We start from the raw sequence: 15,654 nt of genomic DNA on the forward strand, positions 1-15,654 counted from the left end.
CTTTGATTATTGATTCAAGCTGCATTTTCCAATTTAACTTTATTAGATGGCCTTATTCTTTCAGAGTACTGAGCTGCTGGGTACCTTCCTGACCAGTTATTAAAACTAACATATTGATCCCCAATTTAAATCCATTCCAGGCCTAGTTCATTGGGTCTATTCTTCATTGGTTATACTCCAAAGCAAGGAGGAATGAGTATTAGGCTTACTCTTGTATCTCCCCATGCCACTGCAAATATTGAGAGATTAACAAGAAATCCTTATGAATAAACACGGACACTGGTTTGGGTTTTATCAAAGTACTGTATAGTGAATCAGGCTTTAGGTGCCAGTGCTGTAACTGGCTTTAGCAGACCTAGGGCAAGCAAGAAATAAACTGCACATTCAGTAGCTTCTTATACTGTGACCATGGATATTCCTAAAGGCCTAGATGGTCTAGATGCTAGATTATCAGGATTTCTTTTTTGTTAATTTCCAGGTAAGGCTCACCTCAAAGAAAGAATAACATCACTATATAGGCTATTTAAGCATAGTTGGGTTGGCTAGGGAAGTGTGTTTTGTTTTGCATTCTCTTCTTTTATTATGCCATCACCAGAATGCAGACAATTATTTTCAATCACATGTACACAGTATAAATTTTGTTCTATTTTATAAGCTCTGATTATCGCTGTTTAATTCAGAGACATAGCCTGTAGGTTAATTATGCTCAAATAGTACATCTCATTAAATAACAGATAAAAATGAGGATCCTTATTATATGGAAATATGTCATTTTCTTAGATTGAAGTAGAAGAATAATTTAATGTAATTTTACAAAAATAAAATCTTGGAAGGAAATTAAAAAGACTTACTTAGGGACTTCCCTGGTGGCACAGTGGTTAAGAATCCACCTGCCAATGCAGGGGACACTGTTCAAGCCCTGGACCAGGAAGATCCCACATGCCACAGAGCAACTAAGCCTGTGCACCGCAACTACTGAGCCTGTGCTCTAGAGCCCACAAGCCACAACTACTGAGCCCTCATGCCACAGCTACTGAAGCCTGCGTGCCTAGAGCCTGTGTTCCACAACAAGAGAGCCACTGCAATGAGAAACCCAGGAATCGCAATGAAGAGTAACCCCCGCTCGCCACAACTACAGAAAGCCCACGCACAGCAACAAAGACCCAGTGCAGCCAAAAATAAATAAATAAATAAACTTAAAAGAAAAAAAAGACTTACTTAAACCCAGATCTTCTAGTTGCCATGTTTGTTCAGCAGAAGAATGAATGGTATAAATTGAAATCCAAAATGATCTTGCAGTTCAAATAGAAACATGGAAAAAAGAAAGACACATGGTTTGCCTGATGGAAAGAAGTGATTTTATTTTGAGAAAGACTGAGATCTTAGAGACCAAGCTATTAGTCTATCTACCTGTCTATCTACCTACCTATCTATCAATTGATTGATCACTCTATCATCTATCTATCAAATGGGAAGAAAAGGCCTACCTTAAAGATGGAACTAAGAATAGGAGAAAATTGAGCTGTTGTTGGTTAGGAGGGTCACTAGAGCTGAAAATAAAACAAACAAAAATAGAAAAACCAAGAAAACAACAAAACAAGAGGAAAACAACAAAACAAAGAGGAGATCTCAGATGCCTAATTGATTCCTCCAGAGGAACCAAGACCCCCAAAATCTATAATGAGGACTCCTTTTTAAGCTGTTAATCAAAAATCAATTATGAAAGCAATTGAGAAACAGCTCCATAATGATTAAATTAGCTATGAGATGATTCAACATTTGGATGAATTTGAATGAAGAAGTCCTGAGAAAATTAATGTACAATACTTTTGAAAGTATGAAATACACTTTAAAATAATAGAGTTAATATGAAGGATGGATTGGCAAATTTAAATAAATTCTAAATAAAAGCACAGAGAGATGAAAAATCAAAATCAAGTATTCATGAGAGAGAAGGTTATGTGAATTTACTTAAATGGTGTATGCTTTTGAAAAATTCAAAACTCATTGTTTTTATATGTCTCACTACAGGAGACTCTGCAAGACAGAATCTGGAGTACAAGACAGAAGGTAAAGGTTGGACCTGAAAGCAAGAAGAAGGAGGGTCTCTAAGTCCAGTGAAAAGTATGAGTGAAGTGGGGAAGGAAAGAACTAAAATAAGTAGTTTGAAGTGATAAACATATAGCTGGACTTATTTACATATAGCTGGACTTATTTACTGGGAGGGGGGAAGTAAATACTTAAATATAAGTAAATACTTAAGTAAATAAATAAACTTAATAACTGGGAGGGGGGAAGTAAAACATTAGAATTATAAATAATTATTTGAAGAAAAGATGTATAAAGAAAGTATGTTCTGGGTAAAAATTCAATAGCTGAGGGACAGCGAATGTGAGGGATGTTGACCTGTCACGGATGATTTATTTTCTAGCATCACCAGTTGTTTCAGTTCAACAAGTTATTGTGGAGATCCTCCAACTGAGGCAAAAATAACCTATGCATTTGAAAAATTACAGAAAAGGAAGCAGAATCTGCAAGTATGGAGCAACTAAAAATGTATTAAGATCACTCTGGGCACAAAGAAGAACAGCATATTGTATCTGTGCAAAATGCATGACAATAAACTGTGCTTATGGTGTTTCCTGTTATAAATATCAGATATTCTAATTGGAATGAGGAAAGGGGACGAAGCCTGTATATAGAGGAGGCCAGATATCTAAGACTCAAAGGCAAAATGTTAAGTGGTTTTAAATATGTGGGATGAGTATTAAAGGGAAAGGGGAGTCTCAGAAGATGGGAAGCTGAAGGAGGTGGGTGTCACCACTGTATATACGTTTAAAATTTTCAAGAAAATGCAAAAGATTTCAAATGCTGCCCTCTGACAATAGAGGGTGTATGCTTATTTAGAACTACCTCCTCCAACATCACGTGGCAAGCTTAGTATTTCAATTAACTTCTTAATATGAAGAGGCTGAAAAACATAATGAAATCTCTTTAATGATTTTTTTTTTTCTCTCTAGCTTCTATTCAAGTCTCTACCATAACCCCTGATTTTCAGACATTGGAGATTTGTCTTATACTCTATACTGTGTCCAAGAAAAATTATTTCTTGGAATGATTATTATATGACTTGAAATATTATATGTGTTTTCAAAGTTTTATAGATGTGTGTAGGTATTATGATAATCATATAGACATACCCCATGACCCTTGAAGTATTAAGGAAATTTGGAATAAGCAAAAAGATTACTGGGTATCTCCAATGGAAGAATGTACATTGTTGGGGCATAGCCTTATGGGTTATCCATTCTAGCCATTAAATTCCTTTGAGCTATTTTACAATTTTGTAAATCACAGATAAGTGGCAGCAATGTAGAATTAATTTTGTTTGTAGGTATTCAAAAGAATCCTGTCTGTTCGTGGGAAAACTCTTTTCCCACCTTGAAAAAGTCACTTTTATATCCATTTACAAGTTTATTTCAATATTTCTGATCTATAAATGTGTTTGTCTTTTTGGATTCTCCTTTGAGCTAGCTGTAATAACTACCTGGTTCTCTCATTAGTGTGAGTAAAATAAAGATTTTAATGTGTTCATTTTATGTGAGAATCCTGATTTTATCCTCTTTTAATATTAAATCCATTAACAGTATCTATGGAAAAGGAAGACAAGCCAGGATCAGGTTGGAATTGGATTTATTCAAATTTGGAGCATTCAGAGAAGCCAAATTTATTCTACTGGGAAAAAAATGAAGAAAAATGAAACAAGGAACTGGGCTTTCATCTGCTAAGATACGTTGGAGGAAACTGAACAAACAAATGAATAGGAAAAGTGTTTGGCTTTTAATGTCTTTGAACTTCAGCTTAAGGTTATTTTATTTTATTACTTTAGTTTTTCTGTGGAAATTGAATAATATGAGTTTGATAGTGTTCACATTTGAGTTTTTGTTCATTATATACTAGAGTTCATTGTGTAATCTCTGGTGAGTTACACTGGAAAACATGGTTGGTATAATTTGAAACACATAACAGAAAAGGCAGTAAATAACTGACCTGTGGTGCAATATGACTTGACAGAATTTGGATATTTCTTGGGGCATAAACTAAATTCTCTACCGATTATCAGAGAGAAATCCCAAGGAATATTGTTAGAAATCACAGGAATGGCCTTAATGAGACCCAAGTTTCTAATTAATACCATGCTTGGTTGTTAAGATAAAGAGAACAAACATGGGGAATGTTGGAGGGTGAAGAAGGGTATTCTCACTTTACCCTCATGTTTCTACCAAGCAGTAGTTCTCAGTGTGTGGTCCTCTAAGAACAATATCACATCACCCAGGGACTTGTTAGAAATGCACATTTTGGGCTCCCACTCCAAACCCACAGAATCAAAGTCAGAGGGTTGGGACCCAGAAATCTGTATTTTAACAAACCTTCAGGGTGGTTCTACTACGCTCAATTTTGAGAAGCTCTGCTGTAGATGACTCTTTACCTTCTTTCATCAGAGTTTGCTCATGTGTAATATTCATTATCATTGTTTCTACCTTATAGAATTACTGTGATAAGAAGGATACTGCGCATATTAAATGCTTTGTACAATGAAGCACATAAGTGCTCAATAAAGTTACCTAGAAAAGGAGAATGTTGAAATTAGTTTCCACATTCTTTTCGCCCCTCTTCTGAGAAACAGGAGTAAATAAACTAATTTGTGAGAGCTTGATATCCAGCAGCTCTTGTTTCGCTGGCTGGTGGGATTAAAGATCACACACAGTTCATGCCTCGGCTTTACAGTCCCTTGAGTCCGCCTGCACCTAATTACAATGAACACCTGTACTTCCTCTCTCCCTATGGTAAGCCGACTGAGCTAATTCTGCCTATTTACCATCCTTTTCCTTTCCATATTTTCTAGTGATAATAAAATAAGGTAGGTGTTTAAGGGTGTATAGATGTGACTGTTTTTCATTCCAAGGGCATGTACAATGCTTACACCTTGGCTTCAGGTCCAAACTAGCCTCACTAATTCAACTCTACTGAAGAACTGTGGATATTGTTAGATCCTTGCCTGATCCCATTTATCAAATACACCCCAATCTGTCCCAGAAAATTTCACTGTATCAGAACATGAAAGCACCTGTCAGTGAAGCACTTGCCCATGTGTCGGATACCATTCTGAGCATTTTACAAGTCCTAAATCTTTTAATCAAAGCTTTGGAAAAAATGGTTTTAAATGTAAAGGAACCAGGGGAATTCTGCATCCCTGAGTCTTTCTTAAAGAAACTACTAGAGGATGAGCTTCATCCAACCTTCAGCAAAAAGACTGATGGTAAATACTTTAACATATATGTGTAGAGTCAAGACTAAAACAAAGGTGGAAATGAGAGTAGATGAATACACAAATAAGTCTATATGTGTAGACTCAAGACTAAAACAAAGGTGGAAATGAGAGTAGATGAATACACAAATAACAAAATTAATGGATACTCTAACACAATATATTTCATTAATAAATCAACGTCTACCTTCACATATCCTGTAAGGTACTTACAACCTGTAATTTAAAATTCTCCACCGATCATTTGTGATATCTGGTCATACCTTTACATTTTGCATATACAGTAAGAACACAGCACATACTACTATTTTTGCTTTAGATAGTTATCTTTTAGAACTATTGAATATAAGGACAATGTAAATGTTTTATTTACCTTCATCTATGCCATTTACAACACCTTCATTCCCTTAGGTCTAGGTTTGATTTAAACATATTACTTTCACCTGAAGAATCCTTCAACAATTCTTTAGTTGAAGTCTGCTGGCAATTAACTATCTGTTTTTGTTTATATGAAAAAATATCCATTTCTCCTTTATTTTGGAAAGTTATTTTCACTTAGTATGGAATTCTGATTGACAGTATTTTGTTTTTTTTCAATTTCAGTACTTTAAAGATTTACTCCATTTTCTTCTGGCTTGCATGATTTTGATTAGCAATCTACTGTTACTATTATATTTTTTATTTGTATGTCATTTTTTTATGGTTGCTAAGATTTTTTGTCTGTGTTTGGTTTTCATCAGCTTGAATATGATATGTTTAGTTTTGTGTGTGTGTGTGCTTTTGTTGGCATTTATCCTGCTTTGCTGACTTATGAGTGTCTTGGAACTGTGATTTGGTATTCATCATTAATTTTGGACAATTCTCAAATAGTATCTTCTAAAATATTTCTTTTGTTCTGACTTCCCTCTCTTCTCTTTCTAGATTCCATGATCTACAAATGAACCTAACTGCATTACAGATTCATGACATAATCACAGTGAAGAATGTTGAATAGAAAATAACTCATCTAAGTAACTTTGAAGAAGGAATTTTTACTGTATACTGGAAAGTTAAAAACAAAAAGAAGGATACAAAATACTCCATTTAGCCAGTACGTTTTTCAGAGGGTTAAAGAGGTTAACAATTTTGAAGGTATTTAACAAAAAATTTAAAGTACTCCAGGATTGAGTAAATAAGGAAATACCTGAGGAAATGAGTCAGGTTTCTCATTTTCCATACAGGAGTTATAAATAAATAAAGGTTAGAATAAACCCTATGGAGTTAGACTGCACTCAGAGCTATCAGTATGAACTCATGTCTTGTATAGATAGATAGATAAATAGATTTAGTTATATGTATGTATATCTGCTTAGAGGGCCTGGAGGCAAAATATATATGAATGGTAATAAGAATATCTAGTGTTCATATCTTATTTTCTAAATATAACTGACGAATATAAAGACTGCTGGGACAGGGAAAACACAAGGTGATCCTGGAATGTCTTGTAGTCATGGAAAGTAAGAAATGCTCAAAAAATGGTGTTATGTCAATAGCCAACAACTTGAAGGGGCTGTCAATGGAGAAATCTGAGATAATGTAAACAAATACCTATGATTTCATTCTAATATAAGTAGAATAAAACAATACTAGTATAAATAAATTGAGAGGAGAAAACTCTTCTTAATAGTAAAAATTCAATTTCATAAATATGGAAAGAATGTCAGAAATTGAAAAGTGTCTTTTGGCAAACAGTACAGTAATAATTGTTTTCAACAAGCATCATCACTGTATTCTAAAATTGGTGAGCAAAAATATGATAAGCAGGATGTTTGCATAGTCTCAAAATATCTTCCCATAATATACTTAATAATATAGGGCAAAATAGTAACTTGACAGTGGAGAAACTGGACACACATCACCTTGACCAAATTACTAAGGTTAGCATCACCAATACTGATGCATATTGATGTTATGTGCCTTCCAATGTGGTGTACTGAGAAGGTGACAACTCAGAACATCACTTGGTGGCATTTCTACTAAAAACACATTACCTGAATTTAGTCATGAAGAAAAAAAATCAGTCAAACCCAAACTGTGGGACATTCTACAAAATAATTGGGCAATATTCTTCAAAAGTGTTCACGTCATGAATGAAAAAAGACTGAGGAAATGCCACAGATTGGGGAGGACTAAAGGGACATGACAATGAAATATCAGAAAGGGAATGTAAACAAACAAATCCCTTTTAAAATCGAATCAAGGAAACAAACAAACAAAAAAACTTAGGAATAAATCTCACTAAGGAGGTGAAAGACATATGCTGAGAACAACAAAACCTTAATAAAGGAACCTGAAATTGATTCAAGGAAATGGAAAGATATCCCATGCTCTTGCATTGGAAGAATTAATATTGTTAAAATGGCCACACTGCCCATAGCAATCTACAGATTTAATGTGATTCCTATCAAACTACCCATGACATTTTTCACAGAACTAGAACAAAGAATCTTAAAGTTTATATGGAATCATAAAAGACCCAGAATTGCCAAAACAATCCTGAGGAAAAAGAACAAATCAGGAGGTATAACCCTCCCATAATTCAGATAGTACTACAAAGCTAACAGTAATCAAAACAGCATTTGTTATTGGCACAAAAAACAGACATATGGATCAATGAAACAGAATAAAGAGTCCAGAAATAAACCCACATGCCTATGTCAATTAATCTCTGACAAAGGAGGCAAGAATACACAATGGGGCAATAATATGCAATGGGGAAAAGTCTCTTCAGCAAGTGGTGCTGGGAAAATTGGGCAGCCTCATGCAAGTCAGTGAAGTTAGAACACATCCTCACACCATACACAAAAATAAGCTCAAAATGGTTTAAAGACTTAAACATAAGACACAACACCACAAAACTCCTAGAAAGGAACATAGGCAAAACATTCTCCGACAATGTTTTCTTAGGTCAATCTCCCAAGGCAATAGAATAAAAGCAAAACTAAACAAATGGGCCCTAATTAACTCAAAACCTTTTGCACAGCAAAGGAAACCATCAACAAAATGAAAAGACAACCTACAGACTGGGAGATAATGTTTGCAAAATGATGAGACGGACAAGGGCTTAATTTCCAAAATACACAAACAGCTCATTCAACGCAACAACAAAAAATACAGAACTAAAAAGCAATTGAAGGGAGTTCGTCAGAGAAATCATAACATTAGATTTACGTATACCTTTGGGAGTGCTGGTGGAATTAGAAAAAATAAAAGCAGCGTTTAAAAGCTATGACTCATTGGAACTCACCTGGAAGCCACCATGAGTCTCAGGACTTCAGAGGGAGACGCTGAAGACTGAAGGGAGTCTCAACCTCATGCTAGAATGTAGATGGTAAATCTTAGCTTCACCAGTCCGGAGACAACCAGGTTTGTTTTGCCCAACGCGCAGCAAGTCAGGATACTGCAAACTCTGGCGTCCAAAGGTAAGAGGCCTGCGCTACCTACGGAATAAATAAGGAAGAAAGAAAGACGTTCTGACACGTAGAGAACGTAGGGAACGTGGGATACGTGGGGAGCGTGGGGAAAGATGATTGGGAAAATGTGTGTAATCACCGTTCTGCGCAGGCGTAACTACGCGACAAGGCCTATTCACATTCAATTTCAATCTTAACCAGCTCAGCTCAAAGTAGACACAGCTGACTCCAAATTCCTGAAACACACAACTCAGGCAAACATCTTATTGTTTAGGCTACGAGCCTCTTGGAGGACATGCAAGTCTTTTGTAGCAATAATTAAAACGAGCTTGATTAGTGAAAGCAGGTGAAATGGATTTGACTGATTACCCACAGTTTCAACAACTTGAAGCTCTAGGTATGCAAGAGTGGCCACCGCTGCCACAGATTTTATTTGCCCACATCCTTAAGGGAGACGATGCTCAAGAGCTCAAACTCTGCCTATGGGTGAGTCTTTCTAAATTCTTTCAGAATTTACCCACTTGAGTGCTTCTTAACTGAAGCCTCTAAACAAGGAAAAATGCATAGAAGGAGATTCTACAAAATTTAGTTCCAGGATTCTCATGAATACAGGTGAGCATTTACAACAGATAATCAAGTAAAAGTCTGTTAATGTTTCTATGTATGATTCATTTTCTTATCATGATATATTTAATCTAATTATGTATTTAATGTTCACACTGATATCATGACCCAGAGTTTGATAAACACTGGATTAATGAGTGAAATTATCTGATTATGCAAAAACAGAAATTTCAATATGGCTTTATTCTCCATAAATTTTATATTTAACCCTATAAAACTCTTATGAAATGAGAAGGGTCAAAATGTGGCCATAAGAGGACAGCTGCTTGTACTGATGATGGAAATGAAGGGGATGGGGAAGGGGAAAAAGAAGAGGAAGAGGAAGAAGGAGAAGACAACTGATGATTAAGTGATAAGTTTTACCCATCCTCACCCAAAGATATTTCATTTGTCTGTTTTTAAATAATTTAAGAATTGGAAAGTCAGTCCCTTGTGGCCATGTCTGTGATGTCAATAAAGATACCACTCAGTTCTTTGGCAATTAAACAAATGGGATTCATAAAAAGATAGAGCTCCAGAAAATGCAGACATTTCCCATCACATTAAAGATAGAATTTTAGCTAGGTTGGAAACTGAGGTAACTTGTTTTATAGGACACAGCAAAGTTTCTTATATGACTCACAATAAAAATGTTAAATAAAAGAAAACCAAAGGCCTCTACAGAAATGTTTGAGACACATTAGGTAATAAATTCACTAATGCAACTATAGAATAAGGATGTTTGCTCTATTGGTCATTATGAGAATTTTATGAAGCATTTTTCTCTCTCTAAAATGAAGTTAACAGGTAAGATGGCTTCAGCTTAACAAGTTTCCTGCAATGTATTTCCTCACAATCTAAAGATGGTTTTGACTTGGACAAGTGTGAAAACATACTGAAGCAAAAAAAATGGCCAAATTTAGACAGACTAACATGTTTGTGAAAGCTTTATTGTTGTGTCAGGTTTGTTCTATAAACCTGTGAAAAAAAACACTTTTAATGCAAGAATAAAACCACGTTGGCCATGTTTGAACAGTTCAATAAAAAGGTGATGCTGAGTTAATTTTATAGGTGGATTTTACCAGGGAAAAAGAAACATGTTTTCCTTGACTGATTATCACTTACTCTTTCTCACTCTGTTCCTTGATTCTCTAGATGTTATTGACCTACAACCAGATTCACATTTTCATATTCTCATAGGTTTTTTCTCTCAAAGAAATATCTACACTCCGTTCCCTGGTGCATCTCACATAAAGGATGGTTGAGAGTGTATTTGTTAATGTTTTATTCCTCTTTAAATTTATCACCTGAGGAAACTGCACCTAGTGCTCAATAAAATATCAAGCCACCTCACCTGGTTTAAATAAACAGATTAAAGTAAAAGAAGTTAAGAAATAGTTTAACATCGTTTTCATTTAACATAATTTTCTATAGGGGAAACAATGTTGTTATCATAAAAAATCAAACTATTATATTGTGTCCATGTATTTCTAAGAACAATGGGATTGCTCTTAATGCTTTTGGTTAATAATAAACAATTTTTACTGAGCAATCACTATGTTCTTGGAACTGTCATTAGTATATTACTTAAATTATTTCATGTAATCACAAAAAACATACTGATTCTATTTACAAATAATGTAACAGACACGTTGACGTAAATAACTTGATAAGGTTGATGACTGTCATCTTCCATAAAAAGACCACCAGAAAAACTATTGATCAATCAAATTGAGCTCTTACTTTCTTAACTTACTTACTTTAAAGGGGAAAAAAATCATAATTGGGCGACATTTGTAATATAACAGTTTAGGGTTGGTAGACACAGCAAACTGAGAACTGAAATGAATCCATGTAAGTAAACTATTCTGTGAAAAGTAAGTTGTTTTCTCAGATGAGCAAACTCTTTGTTCAGATAAATTGTTTTGCAGTGAAGTTACGTATTGGTTTAACTGCCTTCTTCTTGATCACGAAATCCTTAGAAAATGTTGGTCTCTACTCTCAATCCTGATAATTAAGCTATGTGCGCAGAGCTTAACATCACAAAGGAAGCTTCTTGGAAATAAAAATATTAATGAAAACAACAATACTAAGATATACCTTCATTATTTCTGCCTTAGATATTTGAGAAGTGTTAGGACTTTGTATAACATCAACCTAAAAAGACAAAGAATATAATTGCTAAATTATGTTTATAAAAAATAGCTCAAAAGACAAAAAGCAGCTGTGTGGTATGAAAGATAAGTCATGAACTATGTGTTGAATTATACTAGAAACTTTGGTAGACCATCAGCCTAACACTAGACTACAACCAATATGTTCTTGGTCTAACAAGAGAATGTGAATTTGACAATGAACATGTTTCTGCTCCATTTTCACAGTATAATTTTTATAATCTATATGATACAAATAAACATTTTCAGCCATTTATCTTGGGAGCATTTTTCTTTGAGGAATTTAATTATGGAATCCATTGAAATTGATATTGTAAAATGTTTCAAACAAATAAAGCAAATTTAAAAAATTTAAATTGTACCTAGTAAAATATAAAACTGGTACAACCACACTTCCCTGCAAGATACGTTATTGCAGCCCAGTCAGGCAAATGTGTGTCACTTGTTATGGACCAATCACACTTTAAGGACATTTAACCAGTCAAAACCCAGCAATTCTTTGGTCTTTTGCCAATAATCAAACTCCATATTTAAACAAGTAATGTGAGGTATCCTTCTTTACAATGTAATCTGCCTATGAGCTAGGACAAAATAGCCTTTATCAGCTATTGGTAAAATCAAGTTATCTTTAACCTTTCACCTATACCTCAGCCCCATGCCATACCTTGTGATAGCCTGACACAATCCCTCAATTATGCATTTTCCCATCAAAGCTTACTTCTTTCCCTCTGAGCAGTTCCTTCCATGTGGACTTCTGTACCATGTCTAAAAGACATAAAATGCTCAGCGTTTTCAGCTTCCTTAGCCTCTGGAAGTAATTCAACTGCATAATGGCTGCATGGGATTTATAACATATATTGAACATAAGAGAAAAAAAAATAAAACAGTTTATTAGAAATTTCTATTCTGTGAAATATTCTTTATTCACATGTACCCAGTGGCTGCTCTCTTCATCTTTCCACAGCAGCCAAGAGCACATGCTTTCATAGCCCCGCTCTCATCTCTTGTTTTCTGTCATCTTTTCTAATCTGAACACTATCCCTCCTCCTAGGAGAAAACAATACCAAGTCAGCAATAAATGCATCTCTTTATTTATTTATAAACCATTTTCTCTGATGCTTTACTGGCAGCCATCCCTCAGGCATTCAGGGCATAATTTTCTATCTTAATCACTCATTGATGAATTTCTGAAAGCAAAGACAATTCCCTCCCTAGGAGGAATTCTGGAATTGAGTTTCTAATATTGTTTACATTGCGGAGCTCAAAACACAAATTAATGGAAAAAGTTGAATTATCCAATTATTTGACCAATATCATAAAAGTTTTAACCCACTGAGTGCAAGCTTTAGATGCAAATTAGAATGTTGAAACACAAGAAGTCTAAAAGTCCATTCTTTAGAAAAAGATATCTTGTCCTTAAAGGGGGGGAGGGGCACACCCACTCTAGAACTCAGCCATAAGCTATACCTAGCATATTCCTTTTTCAGTCATGTCTCTAGAGGCCCAGGTGTTTTGTGCTGGTTTTGTTACCTGAAAACTGGGTTCACCTCTTGGTGGGTATCTAGTCAGAGGGCACAACCAAGTTAAGGAGCAAGAGAAGAGAGGATTTTATTCCTTGCAACAAGTAAGGGGAACACCAGGGATACTTCCCAAAGTAGTGTCTCACCAAATAGCAAGATCAGGGAGCTTTTAAGCTAAGGGTGCATGCATATACTATATGAAGGAAAGGTATAGTCGTTCCAGGTAGAGAGACAGAGTGCTAGGGGTGCTTGCCTGGTGGAGATGAGATTTCATCATAGAATTGGGGCAAAGGTCATTCTAGGTTGACAGAGTCCAGGCTCTGATTGAAGTCATGAGGGCCAATAAGGGTTGGCCTCATTGATTCTCAGGCTCCAGTTAGTCCAGTGGTTGCGTGCTCAAGGGGTTTGAAACCCGCAAAAGAGCTCAAGAATGTGCAATGTGCGCCAGGCTGATCTTTACTTTCAAACAGAACTGGGAGTCTGTGGGACTGATTTATTGTCTCAGATATGGTCAAACTATTTTCCTGGTCTGGTAAGAGATGCTTGTTCTTGCATTCTTTGTTCCTTTAAAATCATTAATTACTGAGGCCTCTTCTTCTACAGTTTCAACCAGGAAGTTCTGCAAGAAATGTGCTTGGGCAAGTATTGAGGTCAGGCATAGATCACAGAATGGCTTGGGGCCTAAAATGGCTTCTCTTATGTCAAGAAAGCTATGTCTTTCCCTTCTTTTTCTGGGGACTCCTAACCCTATCTGCCTACAGTCTCAGCATATGAATAACCTGTGTTGTGGCTTGACCAACCCTTGTTCTTATGATTACAAGATACCCTCAGCAATAACCATTTGAAAACGTTTAAATAGACAAGGTTTCATATTTACAGGTTCTGGGGCCACACAGTGAGGTCACAGAGAGCGAGACAGAGAGAACATGCAGTCCTGAAATTCTGTTTTTATTGGGTTGAATGGTGGAGGCCTAGGGTGTCAACTTAAAGAAAAATGCACAACATAAGAGTTGTGAGTTTAGGTTTTACTCAGGATCTTACCTAGGACTATAGCCCAGGAGATAGCCTCTCAGTAGCTCTGGGGAAATTGCTCCAGAGAAGTAGGGGAGAAACCAGTATATAACTTTTGGCTAGGGAATATGTGCAGTCCAGCATACATACATCTTGGTAAAAGATTACAGCTAGTCACAAAGAACGGATATCCCAAGTTCATGATTTTAGTGCTTTTCTATGTATGGGAAGATGCAAGAATCTGCGTTCATTAGAATTCTTCCTGAGATATGCATCTAACTACCCATATGGCCTGTTTATCCAAAGCACAGAGTGCCTCATCCTGGTTTTCATTCTGAATTCTTCTCAGGGTGCACTGTTGGTTGGTGACTGCAGTGACTAATGACTCAATCCTTGTAGAACTAGTTGGTAAGCAATGCTCTTTTATTTCCCTTGTTTTATAAGGGTTTTGTGGGCTCACTTTTTATTGGTGAATTTAAAACGTAAGAGTGGAAATTTAAAGCTTAGAAAGAGAAAAACAAGAGGCCCAAATGGTCAGTTGTTAAAATCAACCAAGATCTCTAAAACCAAGAGTCTGGGTATGTATGTGGGGGAGAGGGGAGTGCAGGGGGCACATCCTGGCTCTTTATCTAGCCATGTGGTTGACAGTGTGTTTATTCAGAGAGCCCTCTTTGAAGTGGATGCCACAGCAATCAAAGCTTAAGTCAGGTAACTGCATGAAAAAAAAAAATCAATCATTAAGACTTATACTACACCTAGGTCATGCCCCTAATATGGCCAATAAATTATACAAAAACAGAAAGTTTAAGATGTACAATGTGATGATTTGGTACCTACATGCATAGATTGTCAAGTGATTACATGCAATCAAGTTAATTAACTCATTCATCGCCTCACATAGTCACTTTTTCTGTTTGTTTTTGTTTTGGTGAGAACACTTAGGATCTACTCTCTTAGCTAATTTCATCTATACAATATTGTATTATTAACTATAGTCACTATGCTGTACATTAGAATTAATGATATGCTTTTTGACTCAGGGACTTTTGCTCATCCTCCCAACCCACCTGCTTTGTCACTTACGCTTTCAATGACAACCCCATTTACTATGTAATCTTGGCCTTTTTCTTCATTTTGCTTTTGCAGTTTAAATTTCGAACCTGAATTAATCCAGTTTTTTTTTTTTTTTTATTTTATTTATTTATTTATTTATTTATTTATTTATTTATTTTGTGGTACGCAGGCCTCTCACTGTTGTGGCCTCTCCCATTGCGGAGCACAGGCTCCGGACGCGCAGGCTCAGCGGCCATGGCTCACGGGCCCAGCCGCTCCGTGGCATTTGGGATCCTCCCGGACCGGGGCATGAAGCCATGTCCCCTGCATCGGCAGGCGGACTCTCAACCACTGCGACACCAGGGAAGCCCCCTTTTATGCGTCTGAGTTCTAAATGCGTGTGCTAATGACTCCCAGCTCTATATCTCTAACCCTTTCAACTTCAGCCTATATACTCAACTGTCCGTTGCAAATATTCCGCTAGGTTATTATAGGCATTCATTCTTCATCAA

General features: G+C 36.0%; 1 pseudogene across 1 annotated transcript in view; it reads left to right on the top strand.

Moving 5' to 3' along the window:
• The first annotated feature begins 5,118 nt into the window (after positions 1–5,118).
• LOC309971435 (E3 ubiquitin-protein ligase RNF13-like) overlaps positions 5,119–15,654 on the top strand; it is a 54,374-nt pseudogene continuing 43,838 nt past the window's right edge. The window contains exon 1 of the transcript in view: positions 5,119–5,320. The product of the transcript in view is annotated as an E3 ubiquitin-protein ligase RNF13-like (transcript). The remainder of the gene's footprint in view (positions 5,321–15,654) is intronic.

The sequence above is a fragment of the Leucopleurus acutus genome (assembly GCF_964270905.1).
Source record: "Leucopleurus acutus genome assembly, chromosome: 14".
Lineage (NCBI taxonomy): Eukaryota > Metazoa > Chordata > Mammalia > Artiodactyla > Delphinidae > Leucopleurus > Leucopleurus acutus.